Raw genomic sequence first — 11,108 nt, forward strand, 5'->3', positions numbered from 1 at the left:
TGAATAGCATTTATAATGTAATTCATCACAGACCCAGACTGTCTTCTGAATTTGTTGTAGTTGCTCATGGTATTTCATTTCTGATAAAGGTGTCGTCCCCATTCTAATTCCTTCTGTGATTTTCTTTTCTGAAGGTGCCCTGCTCTCTCCTCATCTAACAAAGCCAAAGGGCCGTTAAACCACTATGTTTTTCCTGGGATTCTTCCTTCCAAGGCCTTTCTGGAGCTGCAGGGACAGTTCCTGTGTCCACAGATGGAGGGGAAAAGGTTCCTGGCATGGCAGCACTACCAGGGAACACCACCCCTTGGCTCTCCAGTGCTGTCCTCCTTCCACTTCCACACTCTCCTTCTGACCCCCTGCCTTGGTGTAAGGCCTGAGTGCTCTGGCAGCTTGGTCACCGCCGTGCTGCGTGGCAGTCCTGTGAGCGCAGGCAGGGGCAGGCAACGGGCACTCTGTGACGGTGCTGGCCTCCATCAAATGTTCTGGATTTGTGGAGACCACCTGAATGCAGCACTGCAACGTGCTTCCTTGAACCGAGGTCCCCGTGCCCATTGCTCATGACGAGGGCCATCTCCGCGAGGTGCCGAGCAGGGCGCGACACCCCCGGGCTGAGGTGCTGCCAGCCTCTGGCAGGGGCAGCAGGAGGCCAGGCAGTCACTGTGCCCGCTGCAGTGCTCTGCCTCCGCACGTGCCAGGGACGGGCTCGTGCCTCTGAGCACCCCTGTGTGCGTGAGGCTGGGGTTCAACCACGCCAGCAGTGCATGAGGCCAGCTGAGGTGGGGACACCTCCCAGGGCACCGCCGTTCCTGTGTGTGACTGCAGGAACAAAGGCCACTGTCCCAGGGAGATTCATCTCACCCGCCTTGGGCAGGCTCATTGCAAGTGCCTCTGTCTGATCACGGCACCCTTTCTGGATGGTGCCCTCAAATGTGTCCGAGCAATCAGGGAGGTTCTGGGGTCCTGGCAAAAGGCAGACATCCAGCCTTTGTTCAGGAAAAGCAAGAAGGACAATTGGGAGAAATACAGGCTGGTCATCCTCACCGTAGTGTCTGGGGAAATGACGGTGGAAATACTCCTGCAGCCAGTTCCAGGTAGTTGTGGGACATCAAAGGGATTGCTGCACCCATACGTATTGAGGCAAGAAGGGGATGGTTTGTACCTGCACCTTTGCAAGGGGTTTGACTTTTTCTCCTGCACTTTCTGTATAGGCAGATGGGTGACTTCTGGAGTGAAGAAATGGAGGACACTGTGGGTGGGAAGTTGGCTGGCGGCTTGTGGCTATGTCTCGAGCTAGCTCAACGGCGTCAGGGAGCGAAACCCGACCTTGGGAGAGAGACACAGTTATGCTTGTTGGAAGGAAGCCATGGGAGCAAGAGGAGAACCTTGAAGATAGGGAGTGGTCTGCAGAGCTTGTGGCCTTGTAGATAAAGGGAGTTGCTGAGCTGCTGTGTCTGTAATAAAAAAAGAGCCCAGAGTGGAAAATTGCTGAGCACAGTTACAGGCTGACACGTCAGCCCCCTGCAAAGGTATAAAAGGCTTGCTTGATTTTAATAAAGTGTTTCCGAGGTGTCTTCAAGTGTCTTCGTGCCTTCAATCCGCTCCCAGAGTCGGTGCATCATACGCCACAGGGGCTCAAGACCAAATGTCACCAGTGGTCAAGTCCTCCTGGTGGCCACTGACTAGTGACATCTTCCAGTGCAAGCAGTTGGGCCAACTGTGTTGAATGTCTTGATTGTCTCCCAGTACAAGCTGACAAAGTGGCTTTTCAGACCCTTCTGTGGATGATGCCAAAGTGGGCAGAGCCCTTGAGAGATGCCATCCAGTTCACCCTGCCCATAGCAGGACAGCTGGACAAGGGGATTTACAGGGGCCTCTCCCAACCTGAGATATTCTAGGACTCATTGACTCACTTCCCTGGAGAGCTCAGTTGGGATGGGATAGCAGGGGGAAGAAGGGAAAACAGAGGCGCAGAAGCAGAGACAAAACAGTGTCCAGTAGAAACAGAGCAGTTCCCCTGAGGACTGTTCTTCCACCCAAATGGTGGATAGAAAATCCATGAGATAAATTGGCTGAGAGAAGCTTCCCTTTATCTGCTGGGTGCTGGGCCACGGGGAGGGTGATGGCTGAGGACGGTATCTCGTGGTCAGTTGTGTCTCAGGGACTCACATTCCAGCAGGAAGCCAATGGCTGTGACGGGGGCAGTGAGGCCAGTTCTGCCTGCGGAGGGGACAGCCCAACAGCAGCAATGTGCCTGGGAAAGGGGCGGTGAGGTCACCTCTGCCTGAAACAGCGCGTAGGGCAGCCCCTGACTCACGGCTGGGACACGTGCTGTTAAGCTCCATCTGCCCGTGTCTCGGGCAGGCCAGCAGAAGGCCCCTGGGTGGCACATGGGCTGTGAGATCCCCTCTGCCTAAGGACCTGGGCTCACTCCACCGAGGGGCTTCTTTCTTGCTTGTCACGTCGCTGCTGCCTGAGAACATGGCAGCACAGCAGCAGGCACACCGCTTGCTCGTGCCTATGCGAGAAGCTGAAAGGCTCGCAGCCTTGGAAGAGCGCGGTGAGGCCGTGGCATGGTCAGGGGAAAGGCCACCAGGAGGGTGACGGGTCGGGATGCCCGCCTGAAGGGTGGTTTCCCAGGTGGTGGAGCTTTCCTTGGAGGTAGGGAAGAGCAGGAGGGAGAAGCACTGCCACCCAGTGCAGCTGGGAAAGTGGAGACTGGAGGTCAGGAGGAGGAAATGTCACTCAAGGGCTTGTGCTGTGGTGGGAGACGTCGTCCAGAAGGAGTGTGAGATCAGTCCATGTGTGTGTGTTTGCAGGAACAGCGTGTGAGGGTGGGCAGACATCGGTGCATGTGTGGCAAGGGCAGGGTGAGAGCAAGGTGGGGAAGCCAGATGGGTGCCTGCAGCCTGCCGGGGAAAAGCAGCAGCCGTGGGACAGCGTAGGACAGCGTGAGATGGAAGGCAAAGGGCACGGGCAAGGCTGGAAGTCACCAAGAGAACCCAAGGGTTGTCCCCTTGCGTACGGCCATTGTCTCTGCCGTACAGAGTGCAGTTTATGGCACCTGCAGTGTCCTTGGCCATCTCTTCCACTCCTGTGGATCTCTTTATCACTGCCTTCCCCAGTTCAGCAGCCCCTCGCCAAGGAATAAACCACCCAGCAGAAGAGTGAAACCCAGTGGGTCTCTCTGTAAGGGGTGGTTGATTCTGCCTGTATCTCCGCAGGTAAGTTGTTCACCACCGACTGTTGTCCAGTGTCTCAGTCAGTCATATCAGGAAATATCCCACCATCTTGGTGGTACATCTACCCAACCATCTTGGTGGTAACGCTTTTTGTGCTACACTGGCACATATCCAGCACCACCCAGTGCCCAGTGGAACGTTCCAGTACCTACTGCTAGTTAGTTCTGACAGCTTCATGAATTGCATTGAGCAATCACAATGTGGGTAGGGCCCCACAAAGAGCAGAGTTCCATTTTGGTGTGTCTTGGCTTCATTTTAGTAACACACTTCACACTGAGTGTGGATTCAGTATTGCCCAGGTCTGGAGGTCAGTCTCGTTCCAATGAGTGTATTTTGGTCTTAGCCACAAGTTATGCCCACTAGTCCCAAATGGGATGGGGATACCAGCTACAGGCATTCCTGCATGAGGACATTCAGGGAAATGGGTACCTACCCAACAATCACTCCTCCTTAACAGCATTCATCGATCCTTCCACCATTTTCAAATGAGTATTCCATGTCCATGACTCCTCCTGATCCCACCCAAGCTGAGGATTTAGCATACCACATCACAGGCCAAATTCTATACATCTGTAAAACATGTTTCAACATATATCTACAAAGGAGAGGCAAGTAGCAGACTCCAGCTTCCCTGTAGACAGCCCAGTCTTATCTGGGGTCGCATTTCAGTCATCCACTTATATGCTGTCTGGCAATAATGCAAGATCCTGAACCTAGAACTTCATGATTCTGGAGGTAGTTTCAAGCATAAAGGGTTTTTTGTTGCTTGACAGTCCATTCTGGTGATGTGGCTGCTTAAACCCTGCTATGGCACGTCCATGGAGTGACTCCTTCAGGCCTGACAGCAGCGTAGGTGCTGAGCAAAATCTGGAAAGGTCCTTTCACTTCTCTTCAACGGTTCATCCATCCACGTTCTAAGATACACGCAATCTCCGGGTTGGTAGTGATGTACAGGCACGTCCAGGGACAGATCTGCGCTCACAGTGACGTACCTCTGGAGAGAGGACAGGACCTTTCCTAGAGACTGAACATACTCTTTTAAGCCTATTTTTTGGGGATTCACTCCCATTTCTGTCACCTGGCAAGGTTTACCATGTATCCTTTCCAAAGTCTCTCCTTCCGTTTACGCTGGATCCTGTATCTGTAGCAATGCTGAGGGAAAAGCATCTGACTGCTCTCTCTGAGGTTCTTGGCAAATTTTACTCATCTGTCCTTTCAGGCTTTGCTTCATTCTTTCTACTTTCCCGCTTGATTGAGGTCTCCATGGAGTGTGGAGATCCCATTTTACCCCTTCTATTTAGCTAAAAGGTGAAGGGCTTCTACTACCAAGTGTGGACCCCAACACCCAAAGAAAGTCCTATGGGTACCCCAAATCTCAGTATTATCTCTGAACTTACACTAATGATACTTCTTATTGGTGCGGCAAGGGAAAGCTTCCAGCCAGCCTGAAAAAGCATCTGTCATGACTAAAAGATACTGATACCCAATTTGCTGCAGTAACTTGGGAAAAGTCTATTTGCCAGTAATCCCCTGGGCTTTGTCAGCCCTGGGAAAGGTCTTTGGGGTACGTGAAGATACTTCTTCAGGCATAACTCATGCTTCTTCACTCTGCTTTTTGTTTTCCCAGTCATGGTACATTTAGAACTTGCCCTTTCAAGGCTTCTAACATCCTCTCAATTCCCCTGTTGCCTTCGCAGGCGCGCGGTGACCTGGTTCAGGAACGGCACGGCAGCCAACCCCAGGCCGCTCGGTCCATCAGCACGCAGACACCAATGTGGTGGATGGCAAAATGGTGTTTATTGATAAGTGGCGCGGCATTATAGAGCTTGGGTTTACAACGTCCCTTCCGTCTGCTTACGTCATAAGCTAAACGCTATTGGCTATCCAGAGAGGGGCTCTATATTTCCGTACAGCGCGACATCTTCCGACCGCCAAGCCCTAACTACCTACATTTCCCCCCTCCCTATGGATAATTGAATCAGCTAAAATATAACAATCAAAATCTTAATTTAATTTATATTCTATGGTTTGTAAAAATATTAAAAGAATATTGTATCAACTTGACTAAAAAACATAAGGCACAGTGGTCAGGTGGAAGGTAAGGGGTAATTGACAATACCAAGGTATGAATTAGGGTAAGCTAGAGGTAGCTAAGGGTAATACCAAATGGGACTTAAAAGTTAAAGCAGTTGATGGCGTTCTACCAGCATAATGTCGACTTTCTCTAGGTGGCTCTTGACAAATGACACGAGCTTATTCAGTATACAGGGTCCAAAGATCAGCGCCATGATGATCACTGCAATCGGCCCTGCCAAGGTAGATATCAGGGTGCTTAACCACGGTGAACGGGCAAACCACGATTCAAGCCACCCTTGTTGGGTTTCCCTGTCTCTCTTTCTTTTTTCTAGCCTTTCTCTAAGTTGGGCCATTGTATCTCTGACAACCCCAGTGTGATCTGCGTACACACAACATTCTTCTCCTGATGCCGCACATAACCCGCCTTGTTGTAAAAACATGAGATCCAATCCTCTACGATTTTGTAAAACTACTTCGGACAACGACCTCAGTGACTTTTCCAAAGCGCTGATCGATTGTTCAATGCGAGCCAGATCCTCATCCACTGCAATTCTGAGGGACTGGAACTTCTGGTTCTGTTCGACTAACGAGGCTATACCTGTTCCTGCCCCTGCGGCCCCTATGGCTAGCAAGGTAGCTATAGTCAGAGCGGTGATGGGTTCTCGCTTTTGGATATGATGCGAAGCTGGAAGGGTTTGATGAGTATATACGTATTCCTCAGGATGGTATACGATTCTCAGAATAATCCTTACCTGTATACAAAATTCATGGTTTCCTTTGAGCAGTTTAAGAGATACACATGGGGTAATTCCGGATTTTGAACATATCCATTTGGTGTTTTTGACAGGAACTAGCCAATCAGCTTTCGATAGCTCTTCTGATGTGGACTCGTTCAAACACAGAGGCCTTTTTTCAAGGGGTATTTCGCCGACACATCTACCCCGCCCTGATACATGTTGCATCGTGACTCCTGGGTTGTCCTCGGAGCTCCACACACAATGTATGGGGTTGGGCCCCCTAACGAGTTCCGGTTCATAGGGTATACCTACTGCCTCATAAAGAGGGGGCCTTATGTCATAACAAAGCCAACAGTTTGTTGTCATGGCGGGATTAGTAGAGTTCAGTATCTGATACGTTACATTCATCAGCCTCCATAGAGGAGGCAGGTCAAATTCTAAGGTATTCGGAGCTTCGGTGTTGTCGGGGGTCGCATCTTTAATATTGTTTTCAGTATTATATATAGGTGTCTGTGGGTTAAGAACCGGGTTAGGGCCAATTGCTTGGGGTGCTTGTAGCACAATCCTGATAATTTGTATCACTACCCCCGGGTCTGTATTGTCGGAGTGTATAAATACTGACCACATTCTCCCCACTGCCCAGCCCATGTCAGCTGGGTTTTGAATTCTCAAATTTAAATGTGTACAGGTACTTTTTTTGATCGACGATTGAAGATAATAGCCACTAGGCCCAAATTTTGGAGGGTCACACCTATCTGGCCCCCACATTACGCGCAGAAATTCGTCCTCTCTTTCTGGTTTCCATCTATCACTCGTTACAATGGTCTCACATCCCCAATATCCACAAAAATAATATCCTGGATAGTTACAAGAGCTTTTTCCTGAGTTTGAACTGGGGCACCAATACGTCCCCCATGGCACTTTAGATCTATATTTTCCCAGTCCGGGAAATAAATCATTGACTGTAAACGTAAAAGTCGGGGTACCCGCTGTTATATTCTCCTTTATCACTCGACTGCTTATGGGGTCCCGTAGGACCCACTTGAATGGCTGATGGTGATTATAATCTGATTCTGTCTTTCCTGCAATGACAAGTCCTAGAATCAAGTTCATACAAAGGCATCGCATTCCCCCTTTTTGGAGGCTATTTGGTCGTTCTCCGAATCTGGGTGGTGCAGGATTCCCAAGTTTAGTCAGGACAGTTGTCGACTTGTCATTTTCTCTCGTCGGTGGGATGTACGGGACACGGGGGTGTCCGATGATCTGGTCCTGCAAACAAAAACTCACAGTTTTCATTAGTTTTATTCTGAAGGTCTGCTTTGATAGACTTAAGTGGACACCACTTAATTCTGTTGTCTTTTCTGACCGCAGCATACCCTCGCCCTGTCAGAACTAATTTCCACCCTTGTTCCCACCCTCCTAGCTCATTTCTGATCATGACCGACGGGCCTTCTTCTAGCGCTCGAGTGGCCCAGTGCTTCTGGGCAGGGCTATTCACCTCGTCTCCCCTGGGGAACTGGTTTAGTGCTACTAGGGCAGTCCGTAGTAAGCGTGCCTGGTCCCCTGAGGGAATGGCGTTGGTAAAACCTTCTGGTTTTGCTAATACCTCTAATTTAGATTTCAGAGTTTGATTTGCCCGTTCGACTATGGCTTGTCCTGTGCTGTTACATGGGATGCCGTGTATTAGAGTAATACCCCATTTCAGAGCGAATGCCTGGACTGCTTTAGACACAAAATTCGGACCATTGTCCGTTTTGATCTGATTAGGGACACCAACCCACGCCATGGTTGTCAACCAATGTTGGATGGTTGCTTTAGCGTCGGTCTTAAGGTGTTGTGTAGCTACAATCACCCCGCTATATGTGTCTACAGTTACTGCTAGCCATGCTCGAGGTTTTAGTAATTGACAGAGCGTAAAATCCGTCTGCCACACCTCAGAGGCTTTAAGACCTCTGGGGTTGATTCCACTAGACCACAATGGTGCTTTTTGACAGTGGGGGCATGTAGCTACTATATGTTTCGCGTCAGTGGCCGAAATCCCACATCTCTTTGCTAGCGCTTTAGCTCCGATGTGGAGGGACTCATGTAATTGGCGGGCATCTCTTAGTGTCCACAACCCTTTTGCAGCGGCATCTGCTTTGTCGTTGCCGATTTGGAAGAACCCTTTGATTGGGTTATGGCTGTTGATGTGGATGACTGATATAGTGCCCTTTCGGGAAAAAAGCGCTTCTTCTAGCATCAGAGCTGTTGCGGATGTTGACACGCCGGGCCCTGACATGGCTAAGCAAAGCTTGGCCACAAACATTGAATCAGTTACTATGTTGAGATGTATGTCGGGAACAGTCCGCACGCCAGCACTACGGCTGTAGCTTCCAGCTGTTGGACTGAGATCGCACGATCGGTCATTTTGACACAGTGCCATTCTCCTCCCGATTGCCATACTGCTGCCGCGGTTGAGGTCGCTGAGGATGCGTCTGTGAAGACCGTTGGTCCCTGTTGGGGCCGGTCCATGATCTTCTGTGGGAGGTCGACGTCGACAATAGCTAGCATTTGAGTCCAGGGGGGCTTTGTGGCATACCGGACTTCTCCCCCAAATCCGACGAGGGCTATAGCTAGATATTCTGACATTGCCACTGATTGTGTTGGGAGCTGTTTGCAAAAGGGCAGGTATATTCTGGCAGGTTTGGTTCCCAGATGTCTTAGGGCGAGTTTTCTGCCTTTCGTGATGAGGTTACCGAGGCACTCGACTCCTGGAGAGAAGGCACGTGACGTTTTTCCCAGGACTATCCATTGTATTGGCTGAGCTTTTTCAGGGGGGCCTTGGGCCAGCGCTCCTACTCCCCCCCCTTCCGTGAAGTGCACATACAGATCAAGTGGTATAGTCGGGTTCCACCTGGCGAGTGTGTTTGATGACACCTGTTGTTCGATAAAGTCGAGAGAGCTTATTGCTTCTGTCGTCAGAGTTTTTTGTTCCCATGGGTGTTTCCCTTTCAAAAGATCGTACAGGGGGGCCATGATTTCGGGAGGGATCAGGACAACATTGCGGAGCCATTGTAAAGACCCCACTAACTGTTGCATATCATGGAGTGTCTTAATGGTCCGACGGATTTTCATTTGGGGGGGGGTGTGTTATATAAGAACTTGTGATCCCCATTCCCAAAAAAACTTACACAGGGTCCTCTTTTAATTTTTGCACTTGCAATTTCAAACCCGTTTGTCTTTAGGATTTCTGAGACCGTTGTCACTAGCTGGTCTACCTGATTTCGTGACAGTGCAGCAATCAAAATATCATCCATATATTGAATGATAGTCACAGCCGCGTCGCTGCACCAAACCAGTGCCAGTGCCCGATCAACTGTGATTTGGCAGATAGTGGGTGAGTTGATCATTCCTTGGGGCAGCACTTTCCACTGGAAGCGCAAGTTGGGGCGTTGACTGTTCGGAAATACAACGGAAAAAGCAAACCGCTCCTTGTCCTCCTCATGCAGAGGTATCGAGAAAAAGCAGTCTTTAATATCAAGGACAGCACAAGGTTGTCCTTCTGGTATCATAGAGTTCATGGGCAACAATGTTTGAACAGGACCCATTGGCTGGATTTTTTTGTTTACCTCACGCAGGTCATGGAGGAGACGAAATCCCTCGCCTGCTCGTTTGGGTATTACAAAGACTGGGGTGTTCCATGGGCTAGTGGAAGGCTCTATATGACCTCGTTGTAGTTCGCGGTCAGCTAACTCGAGAAGGGCATCCATTCGAGGCTTTGACAGGGGCCACTGCTCGACCCAGACTGGGTCGGATGATTTCCATGTCAGTCTGATCGGTGGGAGTGGGTGTACGGCAGTGGCCCTTACTGTAAATTTGTCACCCTGGCTTTTAATAAGGCTAGGGCGTCCCTTCCCAACAGGGGTGGGACTCCTGACATGACGTATGGGAAGAGGGTAATGGTCTTCTCCGGTCCCTTTTCTGTGTGAAGCGTGATTGCTACCAGTTGAGCACTCTTCCGAGCTCGGGTTAATCCCCCGACTCCACCTACCATGGGGGCGTCTTCCGATTTCCAACGTGGGGGCCAGCTCGTTTCAGGGATAACTGTAACATCTGCTCCGGTGTCAATTAAAAAGGCGATGCTAATGGTGGTGTCATTCGAGGTATTATGGAGGGAACAGATCCCCCACACCACTGGCGGGTTGTCACACCTTACTGCCAGGGCCACCCAGGGGTCTCGCCCCCAAGGGGTGGTCCCTGCTGTCCCTGGGATGGAGGCCAGGTTTGTGGGATCGTCGGCTGGGCCATAAAGTTGGTTGCTTCCCTCGGGGGCAACGGGTTCGGGAGTGACCCCCCCTGTCTGGGGTTGGTGTAATGGGGCCGCCTGACATCCCAAGTGGGAGAGGGCTGTGTGCGGCCCGGGGGCCCCCTCCCTTTCCCGTTTCCCTGCTTTTTAAGCCTGCATTCCTTCGCGAAGTGCCCTCTCTTTCCGCAGGCCCAACACGGTCCTTTAGATCGGTTTTGCGGGGGGAGCGCCATCGGCGGGTCTCCCGATTGGGGACAATTGGTCATCACATGGCCTGGTTGGCCACATTTGAGGCATGTCATCACGCTAGCCAGTGCACGAACAGCCACTTGGATTGGGGCCAGGTGTTCCTCGCTCACAACATGTTTAATCATGTCCGCGAGACTTGACCTCGGTGGCAGTGATTGCAGGATTTCTTTGGTTTTTAGATTAGACTGTTGCCGCAAACAGTCTGCGATGACTGGGCCTTTCGCCTCCGAGGGCAGGGCCGAGGAATCGACTGCTGCTTGGAGGCGATCTACAACCTGTGTAAAACTCTCACTTTCTTTTTGTTTTATTGTGGACCATGGCGATGGCTTGGCAATAACTCTAGAGGTCGTGCGAATGGCCTCTCTAGCTGCACAAGTAGTTGCCATAACTTCATGGGCCCGCAGGCCCTGGGCTTGTGCTTGGGGGGTAATCATTGTTGGGTCTGTACCCATCAACCGCTGTAGGCTGGAGCCGTGTAGCGGATGATCCGCTCCGGTTACTCGGGCTAACTGCCTCGCACAG

The sequence above is a fragment of the Falco naumanni genome, unplaced genomic scaffold, assembly GCF_017639655.2.
Source record: "Falco naumanni isolate bFalNau1 unplaced genomic scaffold, bFalNau1.pat scaffold_46_arrow_pat_ctg1, whole genome shotgun sequence".
Classification (NCBI taxonomy): Eukaryota; Metazoa; Chordata; class Aves; order Falconiformes; family Falconidae; genus Falco; species Falco naumanni.